This window comes from Carassius auratus, unplaced genomic scaffold (assembly GCF_003368295.1).
Source record: "Carassius auratus strain Wakin unplaced genomic scaffold, ASM336829v1 scaf_tig00215765, whole genome shotgun sequence".
Lineage (NCBI taxonomy): Eukaryota > Metazoa > Chordata > Actinopteri > Cypriniformes > Cyprinidae > Carassius > Carassius auratus.
The window spans coordinates 8,946-19,235 of record NW_020528233.1 but is presented as its reverse complement, the minus strand read 5'-3'; the positions used below and the strand labels follow the sequence as shown (position 1 = coordinate 19,235).

Sequence of the window (10,290 nt, the reverse complement as noted above, 5' to 3'; positions counted from 1 at the left end):
AAACATTTCTCTTTTTTTCACAGGTGCTGAACGTATAATCTAACAAATGGACTCCCACTGCCGCAAACTTGCATCAACGTGTGCTCAATTAGGTAAGAAGATCTTGGTGAATGACAAGCGCCCCTCCTTGTTAAATCTCCAGAGAAGATCTGGATTTATTAATGTCCTTGCTTGGTTTAATCAAACATCTCAACGTTGCCTGGCCTACATAAAATACTAATTGCAGCTAGAAAAAACTGGTCTATGTAAAAGTAAGGAGTTTGCAAACTACCTTTGGTGTTTGAAGTGTGGCTGGTTATAAGAAAAGCGGAACCATCAGACGTTTCTAGTCAAAGATGGACATCTGGTGGTAAGACAGGATCATACATGGATCAGCAAGAACGACTTTATGATACCCCGCTCATTTAGAGGAATTTAGATTTTTTTAGGCAAAGTCTGTGTGATTTTAGAGGTTTATGATCTCTAATTTGTTCACATAAAATACTGATTCGATACTTAATAATGTCTGGTGATAAAATATAGCCCAGTCGTGGTTCATCACGTGCGCCCTCAATGCAAAGATGTGAAAACGTGGCAAATTAAAATAATATAATGATACAAATAAGGTATAGTTAAAACTATACATCAGTATGATACGCTGTAGAAACTAAATTAAGCACACAAATATAAAAAAATAACCATTTCTCCTGTAAAATTATAATTTGTCGCACATGGACAATTTTAACAGAAACGTAAAAAAGACTTCATTAAAACTGTATGAGAAAACTGTGCAGGCTACAATAATGTGTGCCGCTCTGTATATCATATGGGCATCTTCATTAAGCTAATTAAGGCAACTAATAACAAACCAGAACACTTATTTACTCCATTATCTTCATTATATCCCATTCCCCATTGTCATTTAATATTGGCTATAGAACTGATACAGAGAGCTTCTAGCACATAAGAGATAAAAGGAAAAAGTGGAGCAATAAAATGCCAACAGCAGCGTTAAGATGGAAAAGACACTGGAGCGACTTGATTACCGACAATCTCGTCTCCTCTGCAGTAATATATGCAGCGCTTGTTAGATAGACTCAGGGGAAAAGTAAATGTGTAATGAAAGCCTCCTCGTGAGAAGGAATATACTAATGGAAGAATCTAATGTCCTCTTAATCCTATGGAAAAGGCTTTGTCGTCTCCCTTATATTGACTGAATTGGTAATTAATGGCTCTGTGGTGCGCCATGGGCAATAATCCACAGCAGGCTGTGAGTGCGCTCTGAAGCATTTTGAGGGTCCAAAATAAATACAGAGCAATAATCTAGTCCACATCTATCAGTGCGTTTAACAAGAATCGAGTTCTGCCACTTTTGCCTATATGGTATTTTGATGTGCACAATTTATATTTCTGCGCGTAAAACATATTCATATTACATTTTAGTCTGTCTGAGGTCTAGAATAATCATGACATTTATTTATTGTTTGTTTATTTAATATATATATATATATATATATATATATATATATATATATATATATATATATATATATATATATATATATATATATATATATATATATATATTATTTTCAAAATAAATAAAATCGAATGGCAAGAGAAAACAGACCGACACGTTATCATGCGGTGTCTGGGCGCAAATGCGTTGAATGCGAGGTCACATTCTCATACAAAAGACCTGCACATAACATGTGTCGGTTCCATGTTCATATATTATGCTATAAATTAATATCCAGTGCAAGAGCGTGCGCTGAATCAAAGTAAGAGATGGGAGATGGTCGGGTCATTTCATAAGCACCTTTTCTCTTTTCTCTCTTTCCCCCCCCCCCCCCCCTTGGTGTGTTTTGACATTTCAGGTGATTTCAAAGGACATGCAGCGAAGCAAAAATAAAAATAAAAATGTAGTTTGTTAGCTCATTTAGTTACACAAATTTTCTCACTTACTGAGGTAGCGGCAATCAGCTGCTTCCAATAAAGAAACCGGGTTAGCCTCTTCTTCTTGTATATATATATATATATATATATATATATATATATATATATATATAGACTATATTACCCATTCACTGTGATATTTGTATCTGGATGACAACTAAAATATCATCAGAACTCCAAAAGAAATCCAAGTAGGCTACAGCATTTTTCACCCCTGTTATTTTATAATGTGACCAATCTATTAAAAAAAAACTTTAGATTACAATAAATAATAAATACAATTTATAAATAGGCCAATTTAAAATCGATAATTATTCGGGCTAATACATTATTTTCATTTAAAATGTACAATGCCGTTATTAAACGTATGTACATTATTGCAATGTTTTGAAGGAATTTCAGACAACAAGGTGAAGGAGCTTGAAGTCATTAAAGATGCCCATTTAAAATTCTTGAGCAAATAAGCGCCTTATCAGATTAAATGTAGCATACTCAGAAAAGAAAAGTGGGCGCTCTCTCCCCCGAAATAGCTAATCACGGCATGAGGCGCACACATACACCTCGCAAAAGTGCTTTCATTCCCTAATTAAATTGTAAAACTTAAGTAAGCAGGAATAAACTCAAAAATAAATATTTTTCTGATTTTTCGCATTTCTTTTATATGCCTATTAGGTCTATTAGCTATTTATGATAGGAATGCATTACCAAGCAGACGAAGCTTATTAGCTACAAAAGAATTTGTAACGCGGTCTTTGATACCGTCAACTCATTGTTGCAAAGGATCATCCAATTAACGTGACAAAAGCGGAACTTTCATTCAGAAATGAGCATCTTCAAGAGTGCCATTATACGTTTTCGTGTTTAGTTGTGCAATTTGGTGAGCTTATTTTACTTTGACAGAAATCTTTGTTTGATTTAAAATGTTAATAAAACTGTTTTTATGATACCTGCACAGAAAAAAAAAAAAAAAAAAAAATCAGGTGTGCTAGGCTATGATAGTTTTTTTTTTTTTTAATCTTATTTTGCTTTCTCGGAAGCCACCAGTGAATGCACAGCCTCTTTTTATTTACATGACGTTTAAAAGGAAAAAAGGCTGCATTTTCTCATTTCTTTGGGTCGTTTTTTAGTCGGTTGGCCATAAAATCTGTCAAGTATAGGCTGTAATGTTCCGTCAGATTGTGGGCGGAGTCTGTATGACGTCAGGACGCATAGAGCAGCTCGGTTGGACGGAGAGAAGGACAGCTGAAATGAAGAGCGAGCGCTGAGATGTGCAGGAGAGTGTGTGTGTATGCAAGTGGATATAATATCACATACCTGTCCCTGTCACTCTGGCTCTCCTTGTAGCTCTCGGCTGAAACCGAGATATCTTTTACCCAGTCGAAACCGAAAAAAAAAAACTTTAACTCTCTTCAGCACTGGGTTTATTTTATTACGATACCAGCCGTTTGAGGAGTGTCGCTTTGAGTGGTTTAAGTGAGAGAGGAGCACTGACAACGCTTGCCGATACTTCTGGACACATTCATTCATTTCTTTTATTTATTTATTTTTTCTATATTTGTGACTATCGCTGAGGAAGTTATATCTGCTTGCGAACCGTCCGTAAATCGCTTGTGCTATCCATGACCTCTATGAAGGATCCGTTGAGTCTGGACCACCATCACCACAATCACCACATTACCGGGAGCAAACACACGCCGCTTACGATGGCCTCTAGTCTGCAACCGCTCCAGCGGTCGGTGGACTCGAAACACAGGCTGGAGGTTCACACGGTTTCAGACACCTCCAGCCCAGAGTCCGTAGGTAAGCCCTGGTCCTCTGAAGAGATATTTAACTGGAGTGTTTTCGGGTTGGGTGTCAGTTATCATTAGGTGTACTGCCTCTGATAAGAAACCGTTTAAAACTTGTCCCTTAATTTGAAAACAGTAGGTTACAGTGTGAGGCATGCAAATATATAAAGACATGGATATATCAGTTAGTTGATTCATATGGCTATTGAAGTCGTCTACATAAGTCATTCCTTTTGACAGGGCTTTATTTACTTAAATTGTGTGTGAAAATGTGGGCTTCTAACAAATGTTTACACTGCGGCATGTCGTTTTGTATGGAATAACACAAACATTCTCTACCGCTTATGTTCTTTTTTCTTATGACGAGTAAGACTTGACGCGTTCATTGTGGGTCAAATATTTTGAAACATTGATTTTAGAACATTTATGCTTGAATTTTTTCGGGTATTAGCTTTGCAAGAAATTATTGTTGAACATTAGCGGTTCATATGAAATTAGTTCAGGAACATCAATTAATTTAGCCCGTTACGTTGTTACCAGGGAACCTACTTGTTACTATGATGTCTAATATTTTAAATTCAATAAAACGGAATTACATTTATCACCCCCACACTTCTCCAATGTGTCAAAACAGAGCCTGAAGCTTAAAAATTGTTCCTCTTGGATTAAACATATATTTTACAATACCGAATTACTTTGCATTGCAGAGAAAGAGAAGGGACAGAGTAAAAACGAAGATTCGACTGATGACCCATCGAAAAAGAAGAGACAGAGGCGGCAACGAACTCATTTTACTAGCCAGCAGCTCCAGGAACTGGAGGCCACTTTTCAGCGGAATCGCTACCCGGACATGTCCACCAGAGAGGAGATCGCTGTCTGGACTAATTTAACAGAGGCCAGAGTCAGAGTAAGTTTGAGAAATGAAATGACAATGTAATAATAGCTATATTAAAACCCATTTATTTAGAAAACAAATCCACAATTCAATGCTCAAATTTTATATTTTAAAATAAAAAGTAGCCTAATAAATAAAAAAAAGTAAAACGCTTACAATAGGCCTATTTTAAAATTATTGCAAATAAATAATTATTATTCATAATATAATATAATATAATATAATATATAATTAATTTGCTAGCACTGTTTTAAAATTATAGTAGACTATTTATTAACTATTTTGTAAAGACTCTTATATTTAGGCCTAACAATAATTATAGGGGCGCTGCATGAAAATCGCGTTATGTAGCCTATTATATATTTTAGATTACATGCTAAATATGACTCTTTTTAATCATTTAAATTTAAATCTGTCACTTTTTAGTTAGAGGCGAATTATGGGTGAGTCAAATTGTTTGCAATCAACACAAGTGACGCCCAAACGATGACAGACCTTAATGGAGTGACGCAGTCGCCTTTAAAGAGGTGTAAAGCTTGTATTTTGTGATTGTCAATCTCGTGTTGTATACACTTAAGGTTAGTGTGTCTCCGCCTGCTTAGGGAGAATACACATTTGAAGCGTCGGGCGACCCATTGACCGCTAAAGACTGGATGTGTATTGGGATTCCCGGGATCAGACAAGATTCCGGGTGACTGATAAAAAGCGATTTAATTAGGGATCCTAACTGAGTTTGACACCACAACCACCACCACCCATATCATTTATCTACCAAAAACAAACCGAGCAGGAGCCCGCGGTGACAGCGATTCTGAAAACTTATAATGGTCGGTTTAACTGTTCCCATTGTGTCAGAAAATAATTCATTAAATAAAAATGATTTTCTGCATTTGCTGCAGGTGTGGTTCAAGAATCGACGGGCAAAGTGGAGAAAAAGGGAGAGGAACCAACAGGCCGAGCTGTGTAAAAACGGTTTCGGGCCTCAATTCAACGGACTTATGCAGCCCTACGATGACATGTATCCCAGCTACACGTACAACAACTGGGCTGCAAAGGGGCTCACTTCGGCCTCTCTGTCTACCAAAAGCTTCCCCTTTTTCAATTCCATGAACGTCAATCCGCTGTCTTCTCAGACCATGTTCTCCCCACCTAACTCCATCTCTTCAATGAGCATGTCCTCCAGTATGGTTCCGTCTGCTGTCACCGGCGTGCCCGGATCAAGCTTAAACAGCCTCAATAACTTGAATAACCTCAGCACCCCTTCTCTAAATTCGGGGTTCCCACATCGGCGTGCCCTTACGCCCCACCGACACCTCCGTATGTTTACCGGGACACTTGTAACTCCAGTCTTGCCAGTCTGAGACTGAAAGCGAAGCAGCACTCGAGTTTTGGATACGCGAGCGTGCAGAATCCGGCCTCCAATCTCAGCGCTTGCCAGTACGCAGTGGATAGACCGGTGTAAGAGACGATTGTAGAATTTACAATCCCGAATCCCAGGAACGAGAGACTACACTTTTTGTTTCAAGGGCACTAGAAGAATAAAACCACTGAAACGCGTCCAATCCTGTTATGGAATGTCAAGCGGGAACGGAAGGCAAACGCGCCATTTCTAATAAGTTTTGCTCTCTACACTAGCAAGTGCACACTAGCCAGTGAAGAGTTTAGGATACCAGAATATTAAAAAGAAAAGAAAAAAAAAACTCATTTATTTTGACGTTTCAACTTTTGGACAGTAATTGACTGAACGGTTGTATATAGGCTATACATATATCTTAATATCATCTCCAATTTGTAGAGGCAAAAGCTCTAACTCTTAAGCATTTTCGAGAATTCAGTTTAACACAGCATGTGGAAAACGTACAGGAATCATGTCTTGCTTGCGATCAAGGGAATGTACATACTAAACGCACCAAGTCGTGTGTGATATTATAAATTTATTATTAAATGTCTGTGTGAATATAGGTCTAGATTAGCAACCCTGGGTAACAATACGCAAATGTTTCTGCGAATGAACTTGGTTTTTGCTCTGTGTATAATATTTGGTACGGAATTTTTTGTTTCGTTTTTCAACATCCCAAAAATAAACTATTGTGTTTTATTTAATGGAAGTAAATATATTGTTCTAAACAGTTCAAAACGTTTTCTTCACAATTATTGCACGCTCATGCATGCACACATTTGTTGCTTTGTGGCATTCTAAGGTTTATAGAGAGAGAGGGAAGGGAAATGTATCTAATACACATCAGTGTGACATGAGAAGACCGGTGAAGAGGGCGAGATGTCCCGAGCAGATTAGAAGCCGAATATACAAGACTGACTGAAGGCTGGGCCTCCAGTGACCACCGATGCTTGAAATAACAATAAGATCGGGGCATGCAGGCTGGACCACACATCACCGAGCCAACTTGCCAGCTGAACTCCTTTAAAAAAAAAGTAATAAATAAATAAAATAAAGTAGGCTATGATGTTATACACAATTGTCCAGTATTAAGCTTATCAGCTCCTGATTAAGTCGAAAACAAGACTCATATCTCATTTTAGTTCTGGATTACTTATAAAAACATGTAAAGTGCCATCCCACTGCGCAAACAAAACTGTGCATTTTTATTTTTCAAAATCAGACTCAGTGCAGTTGCTTGGCGCATATAATTAGAAGTAGCCTATTGCGACACTGAGTGTCAACTGACTGGCTGTTTGTAAACAAAGAAATGCTCGCAGCGTCAAATTACTACAGAAAATGCTTTACAATAAATATGCTAAAGAGTGGAAAGAGGATTAAGGAAGATGTCTCGTGCCCCAGTACAATGCTATAGTGACTCGCGAGGTTATTTAATTAAGTTGGCTTGAGAGAGCCAACTTACTGATATTCTATTTAAACTTATTATTATTAAGTTGGCTTGAGAGAGCCAACTTACTGATATTCTATTTAAACTTATTATTATTATTATTATTATTATTCTTAGACTAAATTATCAACTCTAACTCCTCCTAGAGCTTTAACTCTACAGACTCCAAACTCGGACCAGCTCTTCAGACTAATCTCGCCGGGTGTGCTATATCTTTTCTAACTGATTGGACTTATACTTTTCATAAAACTGAAGATTAAAAATCATAAAAATCCCATAGACTTGCATTGAAAAGCCTCTGCTCATCTGAACATTCCGTGAACTCCAACTGTCAAAAATTCAAATCTAAACACACTGAAGCCCATTAGACTCAATCAGACTAACCTATGTACTATTACTAACCCATTCAAACTCATTCAAACTCATCTATCTATCTATATTCAAACTCATCTATCTATCTATATTAAAACTAATCTATCTATCTATCTATCTATCTATCTATCTATCTATCTATCTATCTATCTATCAAACTTATCTATCTATATTAAAACTAATCTATCTATCTATCTATCATCAAACTCATCTATCTATATTAAAACTAATCTATCTATTTATCTATCTATCTATCATCATCTAACTCTATCTTTCTTCTGACTCTATCTATCTATCTATCTATCTATCTATCTATCTATCTATCTATCAAACTCATCTATCTATCTATCTATCTATCTATCTATCTATCTATATTCAAACTCATCTATCTATCTATATTCAAACTCATCTATCTATCTATCTATATTCAAACTCATCTATCTATCTATCTATCTATCTATCTATCTATTCAAACTTATCTATCTATCTATCCTAACAACATGCTAGTCATGCTAAAAATCATGCTAGCAACATGCTAGTCGCATGCTAATCATGCTAAAATCATGCTAGCAACATGCTAATCATGCTAAAATCATGCTAGCAACATGCTAATCATGCTAAAATCATGCTAGCAACATGCTAGCAACATGCTAATCATGCTAAAATCATGCTAGCAACATGCTAATCATGCTAAAATCATGCTAGCAACATGCTAGTCGCCTGCTAATCATGCTAAAATCATGCTAGCAACATGCTAATCATGCTAAAATCATGCTAGCAACATGCTAATCATGCTAAAATCATGCTAGCAACATGCTAGTCGCCTGCTAATCATGCTAAAATCATGCTAGCAACATGCTAATCATGCTAAAATCATGCTAGCAACATGCTAATCATGCTAAAATCATGCTAGCAACATGCTAGTCGCCTGCTAATCATGCTAAAATCATGCTAGCAACATGCTAATCATGCTAAAATCATGCTAGCAACATGCTAATCATGCTAAAATCATGCTAAAATCATGCTAGCAACATGCTAATCATGCTAGAGACATGCTAGCAACATGCTAGTCGCCTGCTAATCATGCTAAAATCATGCTAGCAACATGCTAATCATGCTAATCATGCTAAAATCATGCTAGCAACTTGCTAGTCGCATGTTAATCATGCTACAGACATGCTAGCAACATGCTAATCATGCTAAAAATCATGCTAACAACATGCTAGTCGCATGCTAATCATGCTAAAATCATGCTAGCAACATGCTAGTCGCCTGCTAATCATGCTAAAATCATGCTAGCAACATGCTAATCATGCTAAAATCATGCTAGCAACATGCTAATCATGCTAAAATCATGCTAGCAACATGCTAGTCGCATGCTAATCATGCTAAAATCATGCTAGCAACATGGTAATCATGCTAAAATCATGCTAGCAACATGCTAATCATGCTGAAATAATGCTAGCAACATGCTAGTCGCATGCTAATCATGTTAAAATCATGCTAGCGACATGCTAGTAACTTGTTAATCATGCTAACGACATGGCTAGTCACTTGCTAATTATGTTAGCGACATGCTAGATACCTTGCTAATCATGCTAAGTACATGCTTGTCACATGATAGTCACTTGCTTGTAATGCTAACAATATGTTAATCACTGTCATTTTTATACTTCTTAAACTTAAATCTTTTTAAACTTTTTAAACTTTTCACATTTTCAAACTATCTATCTATCTATATATCTATCTAACTATCTATCTATCTTCTGACTGTCTATCTATCTATCTATCTATCTATCTATCTATCTAGCTATCTATCTATCTAGCTATCTATCTATCTTCTGACTGTGTCTATCTATCTATCTATCTATCTATCTATCTATCTGTCTATCTGTCTATCTATCTATCTATCTCAGACTGAAAACCATCAAACTTAAAACTTTTTAAACTTAAACTTCAATCTTTTCAAACTTTTCAAACTTTTCAAACTTTTTCAGACTTTCTGGTCAGGCTTTCTCAAGCCAACTTAAAGTTTGTCTTGACGAACTTTTTTATCTAGTTATTATTCTTCTGAGACAAAATTATCAACTCTAACTCCTCCTAGAGCTTTAACTCTACAGACTCCAAACTCGGACCAGCTCTTCAGACTGATCTCGCCGGGTGTGCTATATCTTTTCTAACTGATCGGACTTATACTTTTCATAAAACTGAAGATTAAAAATCATAAAAATCCCATAGACTTGCATTGAAAAGCCTCTGCTCATCTGAACATTCCGTGAACTCCAACTGTCAAAAATTCAAATCTAAACACACTGAAGCCCATTAGACTCAATCAGACTAACCTATGTACTATTACTAACCCATTCAAACTCATTCAAACTCATCTATCTATCTATATTCAAACTCTATCTATCTATCTATCTATCTATCTATCTATCTATCTATCTATCTATCT

General features: G+C 36.4%; 1 pseudogene; it reads left to right on the top strand.

Annotated features, from left to right (window-relative positions):
• The first annotated feature begins 18 nt into the window (after window positions 1-18).
• On the top strand, window positions 19-6,719 carry LOC113095698 (pituitary homeobox 2-like; annotated as a pseudogene).
• Window positions 6,720-10,290: the final 3,571 nt, after the last annotated feature.